We start from the raw sequence: 7,410 nt of genomic DNA on the forward strand, positions 1-7,410 counted from the left end.
CAAAAACCGGTAATAAAAATCTACCTTTGCACATACCCAGCAAGCATTTTGACGTTGATTCAATGTTGGAAACGCGTTGATTTAAGCGTTGAATTGGAAACAAAAAATCGACGTTAAAATATCAACATTAATTCATCGTCTATAAACTAACGTTGAACTGACGTTAATTTACAAACGTTGATTTATGCGTTGATTTGGAAACAAAAATCGACGTTGAAATATCAACCTTGATTCAACGGCAATAAATTAACGTTGAACTGACGTTTATTTACAAACTTTGATTTAAGCGTTGATTTGGAAACAAGAAAGCGGCGTTGAAATATCAACATTGATTCAACATTAAAAAAACAAGGTTGAACTTATGTTACGTTTTTTAAACGTTTTTGAAAGATAACACTTTGAAAAAAATTACTAAAATGTATTTATTTAAAAAGTTTTACAAGTTGGGATAATAGAGTAACTTATTTTTCATTTTTGCAACTACCTTCGTTTTCGTTTAACTCACCTTCTACTTCACAGGTACCATCTTTTTGATTTATCACCTTTTTTATTAACTTCTTTATCTTCTTTTTCATGCTTGTAGGATTTCCGTTTACTTTCATTTAAACAATGAGGTGCATTCTTCAAGCAGGAGGCTAATCATGTACGAGTTTTTTTGTCTGTTGCTTTTGATTAATAGCGCTTAATCGATTCTAGTAAATAAATGCAAAAATATTCAAATTTAATCAAGCAAATAAAACTGTGGAGAATAGAGGAAATAAAAATTTATTTATTCATATTATTTTAAGTGTTTATATAAAATAATTTTTTTTTTTTTATATGAATACCTATTTTTTGTGAATTTAACATTTATTTTCAACAGGCAGCCATTAAAGTGAAATAAACACTTAAAATTAAATTTAAGACTTAAAATCAAAATAATATCCTACCAATTATAGCTTTGTAAACATTTATCCTTCCATTGGTAATTTCACTGTTACTTATCCCTTTGAACCAACCAAATAGAACTTTGATTGAAGTCTGTTTGTCATCATCCTTAAACATGTCAAAAGACAACTTCATCATTTTTCTTTTTAAACTAAATATCAGTTAAACTGATTTTCTTTACGAAATTAGTAAGTATTACTGATTAAAGAAATATTTTCGAAACAACTTCATTATGTGAAACATTTATTTGTTCTACATTTGTTTCTATTATGCTTTTTGACTCAGTTAATAAATAACTGCTTCATTAATTTTTCTCCATTGCATTATCTGTGATGACATAACAATCGATTACTTTTATTTCTATAAATAAATAAATATAATAACAACAACTTAATACTTTTATTCATATACATAATATATATATATATATATATATATATATATATATATATATATATATATATATATATATATATATATATATATATATATATATATAAATTAGTAAAAAACACTTATCTAACTTTTTTCTTCGACTTGAAATTTCACCATTGCTGGATCATCAGGAAGAGTTACTAAATCTAAAAAAAAATTTAATTTATAGAAAAAAATATTTTACAGGAAGTTATAAATTATTATTAATTCCTGTAAAATATTTTTTTTTATAAATTGAACTTTTTTTGAGATTTAGTAACTCTTCCTGATGATCCAGCAATGGTGAAACTTCAAGTTGAAAGTGGATATATATGAATAAAGAAAATATCTTTATATTATCATGTATAATATTGTATACTTAAAAGAGTGCTCAATAGATAAACTAGAGCTATATAGTATATATGTTACTGTTACCCGCAGTACCATGAATTAGGTAAATGCTAATGCTAATGTATTATAGTTTAATAATGCTCTGAGTTTCATGTGTTACCACAATCATCAGGCAAGTTACTACTTGCCTGATGATTGTGGTAACACATGTGGTATACTCAGGGTGGCCAATCAATTTTTTCAAAAAGTACTTAGACTAGACATACTAGTACTTTTCTTTGCATCCTAAAAATATCACAAGTAGAAAAAAAATAAAGGTCATTTTAAAAAGTTCCATGAATTTTCCATGACTTTCAATGAAAATTTAGGATTTCCATGACTTTTTCCATGACCAAATAAAATTGGTGGGTGGTGGTTACATTTTAAAGTTGTTTACAAATAGTAATATTACTAATATTAGGTAAACACCTAATAAAACTGATTAAAATAATAATAATTATAATAATAAAAATAATATTTACAAAAATAAAAATTAAAATTACAACATAAAGACATATAAAAACTACTAATAATAACAATAACAATAATAGTAATAAAAATAATAATGATAAAAATAATAAGTTACATGTTTTTATAAACACAAATATATGTACAATGTTAGACAGATACAAACAGTTAAAAATTTGATAAAACGTAACAACTAACAATGACATTAAACAATTATTTAAATAGAAAACAAGAAAATAAGAAAAATAATAATAAAATAAAAAATAATAATTCCAGTGATAAAGATAATTATAATAAAAATAACAATAACAGATTAAATATAAGAAAAAAAATTTGACATTAAAGTAATACTATTAAAAAATCTAAACTGATAAAAAACATAACAGAAATAAAGTATATATACACATATACAGGTGTATAAATATGCGTACACAGTTTACACACATATATGTACTTTTGCATACAGAAATACACATAGACGCCTATATACACTCTCATAGAAGTGTATACATACATATATAGATATACACTTTTAAAAATATATACGATTTTAAAAATGTATGACCAACATTAAACAAACTAAAAGGAAAAAATAATAAAACAGAACAATACAAACATTGAACAAAAAACAACAACATGATATTATAAGCAATATGTGACAATTTCTTTTCATTGTAAAAAAAACACCTCCGCCATATGACGGAGGTGTTTTTTAACAGTGAAAAGGAAGAGAGAGAAAGAAGATAAATGAAGAATAAAATAAAAAAAATGAAGATATTAGCAATGGCCATTTGCAAAACCTTCCCTAAAATATATTATTAAATAAATAAATAAATATATATATATATATATATACATATAGCGTAATTCACAGACGTGACAACTTTACTACAGACGTGACGTTAAGAGTAATATCACTTATGCTGTAACAGCTATAAGTGTGGTTCAAGTAATTTTCAAAAATTATAATCATCTGTAATCAATAGTTTTTACAATATAAACACTACATAGCCTTTATCGATGACAGATATGTCATCTTTCTCCGGAAACGTAAAAAATTCATGGTCAGATCTTCTCAAAAAATTTATGACAAACTCATTTCCATCTGCAACTAAGGCTTGAATTAACCCAACATAGTATTTGACAATTTTTTTGGAAGTTTGAAACTTCACAATCACAAAGTCATTCATTTTAATAGACAAGCTGTCCTCCTCACTATCGCCATAAACACTGTGATAACTTAGTCTTGTCTTTTTCTTTTTACATTTACTTGGGCCTTGGTTTTCTTGTGCCAAACCTTTGGATATTGTTCCTTTAGCAAGTGCTTTCTTCCTTTTCAAGGATCGTTGACCTGGTAAAGTATGTTAAGGAATTTCTTAAAACAAAAACAAATAAAATTATTTATAAAAAAAAAAAATTACAAAATTAAATAACAGTTAAATAAGGTTTTTGATGCACAACTTATTTCAATATTTTATGAAAATACAAGGCTCGCTGAAAAACTAAATATTAATGTTCAAACATTCTTGATGGTTAAGTACCTAGAACATTTAAGCAATGCAAAAGTTTGCACTATTCAATATGAGCCAATTTAAATTTATACATTAAAAGGATACGAGGATGAAGAGCTGTCAAAGATTCAGTAGGGATTAGTACTTCTCCAATACTATAGTGATTGCATTTTGCACCATTGTCACATTCAGTGCATATCAGCCTTCTCATATACAACGTTTCTTTTTTGGTGGAACTCCAAAACACCTCATGAATTTGTAAAGTCCCCTTGAAAGTTGTTAGGTTTTTGGGTACACATTTCTCATAGAGATTGAAATCTGTTTTTTTAATAGTATAGATGGTTATACTTGGACACTTTTCTTTTATTTCTTCAACCAAACAATTAATATCAGGAATATCTTTCCCTTGTCCATAACATAGACTTGTTTCGGTACTGTTGAGAAGTACTATAGCTAAGAAAATGAACTGTTTCAATGATAAGCAGCTTTTCTTTCAAGTCATTAATAACAGGCTTTAAATGTGCACAAATCCCAACAAAGTCGTGTTATCTGAACAATGAAACTCTGAAATCCCAGCAAAGCCTGTTATCTGAAAATGTACAGTAAGATTTGGCCTTTATTTTGTTTTCAGAAATACTGTAATAGCACACCACAACTGTATGGATTGACACTTGGTTTCTTGATCCACCAAAATGGAGCGATTGAATTTCTTTTGAGTATTTGCAATTGTAATTTTCTGAAAAATCACAATGAATTAAAATATCCCTAGGCCCCAAGTTATTTTTTATTTCTGATGTAGCTTTGTACTGGTGTTTTATATTGCATACATGCCTCATAAACTTTTCCAAAGGTTATTAATAAAAAGTAGAAACAGCTGTTTTTTAGTTAATGTTAACTCTTCTTTTACAGTTTTGAAACATGTCTTCATTTTACCTTTTACCAAAACTTCAACTCTTTTTTAAGACCATTGGGGAAAAGTTGCTTGTTCATTCTCAAATCTTTACAAACTATTTTTTTGTTTAAACAGCATACTCTACATTTTCTTTCTAGGCACAATTCTCTCAGCTCGCCATCACATGTTATACTTTTTAGTAAGTCAGTGGGATATTTATATGCCAATATCTTTAAAGTATACAACTTTTCAAGAACCAAAGCAAAATTCTCATGGTCAATACAAAGACAAGTATCTCGTTTACGGAAGTCTGGTTGAACTACCCAAAAGGGTCTTAATTTACAAAATGTGCTATAAGATGTTGAATTGAACTCGTTTGTTTGTTTAAAGTCATTATACAAATTTAATATTGTATCATTCAATTTTTCAATTTGTTTCTTGTTATTGTTTCTTTTTTCCCAGCATTTTTAAGTCTACTAGAACTATCTTTTTCTAAAAAGTTTTGTACTTCCATCTTAAGTTTTCGTTGTTTCAGTATATTTGAGAGTTGATGTGTATGATATGGATTGCGTGGTAAGATATACCTAGAAGTAAGATTGTTAAAGCTTCTTTGAAGTCTGTACTTCTTTATTATCTTTCCGCTTAATACCCTGGCAAAAACCTTTTTTTTTTTAATACATCTTTCAGTAGAAAAATTTGATTGTATTTGTGTCTTTAACACTTTGCTAAAAAGCAAGCTTCTCTTTACTTCCTTTGAGCATTTTGTACCACTAGTCATTTTTTTAACCACCTTTTGAGGAGTCTTATCTTTTGCAGACTGCAGACTGTGGAAGTTTTGTTTGTATTTATCACCTCTTTGCTTTAACAATTTGTTTTTTTCTTCTAATTTTTGGATTTTTTTCTTTAACCCATCTCTATACTTTCTACGAATTTTTAGCCCGCTGCTTTTTCTGGAACTAGATTCTTGACTGGGACCAGGAAGTACATTGAAGTCTAGTTCATTGTCGATAGGAATATTTACAATTGGACTTTCAGGTGGTGTTGACAAATATTTAATTAGTTGTTGTCTTTTCTTTTTCATTTCCCGACTTCTTTTGGTCCTTTCCTTCCAACCTTTTCTTACTGATCTTTTATCCCTTTCTGAAAGTTCATGAATTTTCTTCCGTGTTGCTTTTTTTCTTTCTCTATCTTTTTGTTTTTGTTCTTCATACTTTTCTGGGTTTTCAACTTTCATCTTCTCCCTCGCCTTTCTCATACTTAGTTTTTTTAATTCTCTAGTTTTTTCTATCTTTCCCATCTTTGTAATCTATCAGGCTAGAAACATTTATCTTTTCTCTAATAATTAATTGGCTAAATGAGCAAAGTTTTAAAATATTAAAAATAGTATAAATAGACATTAAAAAATCCATATACAAGTAAAATTGTTATTTGTTGTCTAGCCTGTTCTACTATAGTATAAATAGACATTATCAAATAGTATAAATAGACATTAAAAAATCCATATACAAGTAAAATTGTTATTTGGTTTCATGTCTATTGCTTCCTGTATTCCACAGATGTAACATCCACAGACGTGACAGATTAAAGGGAAAAGCCTAAAAGGGGTGCTATGTTTTGAGGCTAGGACTCTGTTCCCCTTGGAGTAAACATGTCCAGGTAATAGCTAGTAATTAAAATTATTGCTAATAAAAAATAAATTTATATACTCTATAAATGTTTACCACAGATGTGACACACTCACACTAACAAATTCAACTTTTAAAGCTTCAACGCTTATTAACACAAAACAACTCCACCAAACCTTCCTTCAATTTTACTCATTAATAAAAATCTCTATTTATATATATATATATATATATATATATATATATATATATACATATATATATATATATATATATATATATATATATATATATATATATATATAAATTAGTAAAAAACACTTATCTAATTTTTATCTTCTACTTTAAGTTTCACCATTGCTGGATCATCAGGAAGAGTATGATTTTCACCATTGCTGGATCATCAGGAGGAACTCTTCCTGATGATCCAGCAATAGTGAAACTTAAAGTAGAAGATAAAAGTTAGATAAGTGTTTTTTTACTAATTTATTATTGCTCTGTTCTTTAAGAACATTGAGCACTCCATTTGTAAAATACACTAACATTATTTACATATATATATATATATATATATATATATATATATATATATATATATATATATATATATATATATATATATATATATATATATATATATATATATATGAATATATATATATATATATGAATATATATATATATATATATATATATATATATATATATATATATATATATATACATATACATATATATATATGTGTGTGTGTGTGTGTGTGTGTGTGTGTGTGTGTGTGTGAGCGTGTGCATGTGTGTGTATGTGTAAATATTAATATTAATTCGAGTACTCTTAAAAATATGTATGTTTGTAATTAAAGATGTGTAAAACAATCTTACATAAAAAAACACGGATTCTTTTTAATAATTATTACTAATAATATTAAAATTGCATTTAGGCATTGCAACTTTCTGCAAGTAAAACAAATAATGAAATTATAAACCAAAAAAAATTTAAATTAATTGTTATCCATAAATCTAAAATATACTTCAGATAACTTGTAAATAGCTATTTGCGAATTTCAAGTAAAACATTATATATAGTTATGAATAATTTTTAAATATTACCAATATATTAATAATATATAGTTATGAATAATTTTTAAATATTAACTTTTAAATAAAATACAATAAAAAAAAGCAT

The 7,410-nt window shown here is 26.3% G+C and overlaps 1 long non-coding RNA gene across 1 annotated transcript; it reads right to left on the reverse strand.

The window, feature by feature from the left end:
- Positions 1–403: 403 nt before the first annotated feature.
- On the reverse strand, positions 404–6,457 carry LOC136079863 (uncharacterized). Its single transcript, XR_010638283.1, has 3 exons — positions 6,324–6,457; positions 930–1,287; positions 404–692 (listed from the first exon to the last, which is right to left on the reverse strand). It is a non-coding gene; the product is annotated as an uncharacterized LOC136079863 (long non-coding RNA).
- Positions 6,458–7,410: the final 953 nt, after the last annotated feature.

The sequence above is a fragment of the Hydra vulgaris genome, chromosome 04 (genome assembly GCF_038396675.1).
Source record: "Hydra vulgaris chromosome 04, alternate assembly HydraT2T_AEP".
In the NCBI taxonomy this organism is placed as follows: Eukaryota; Metazoa; Cnidaria; class Hydrozoa; order Anthoathecata; family Hydridae; genus Hydra; species Hydra vulgaris.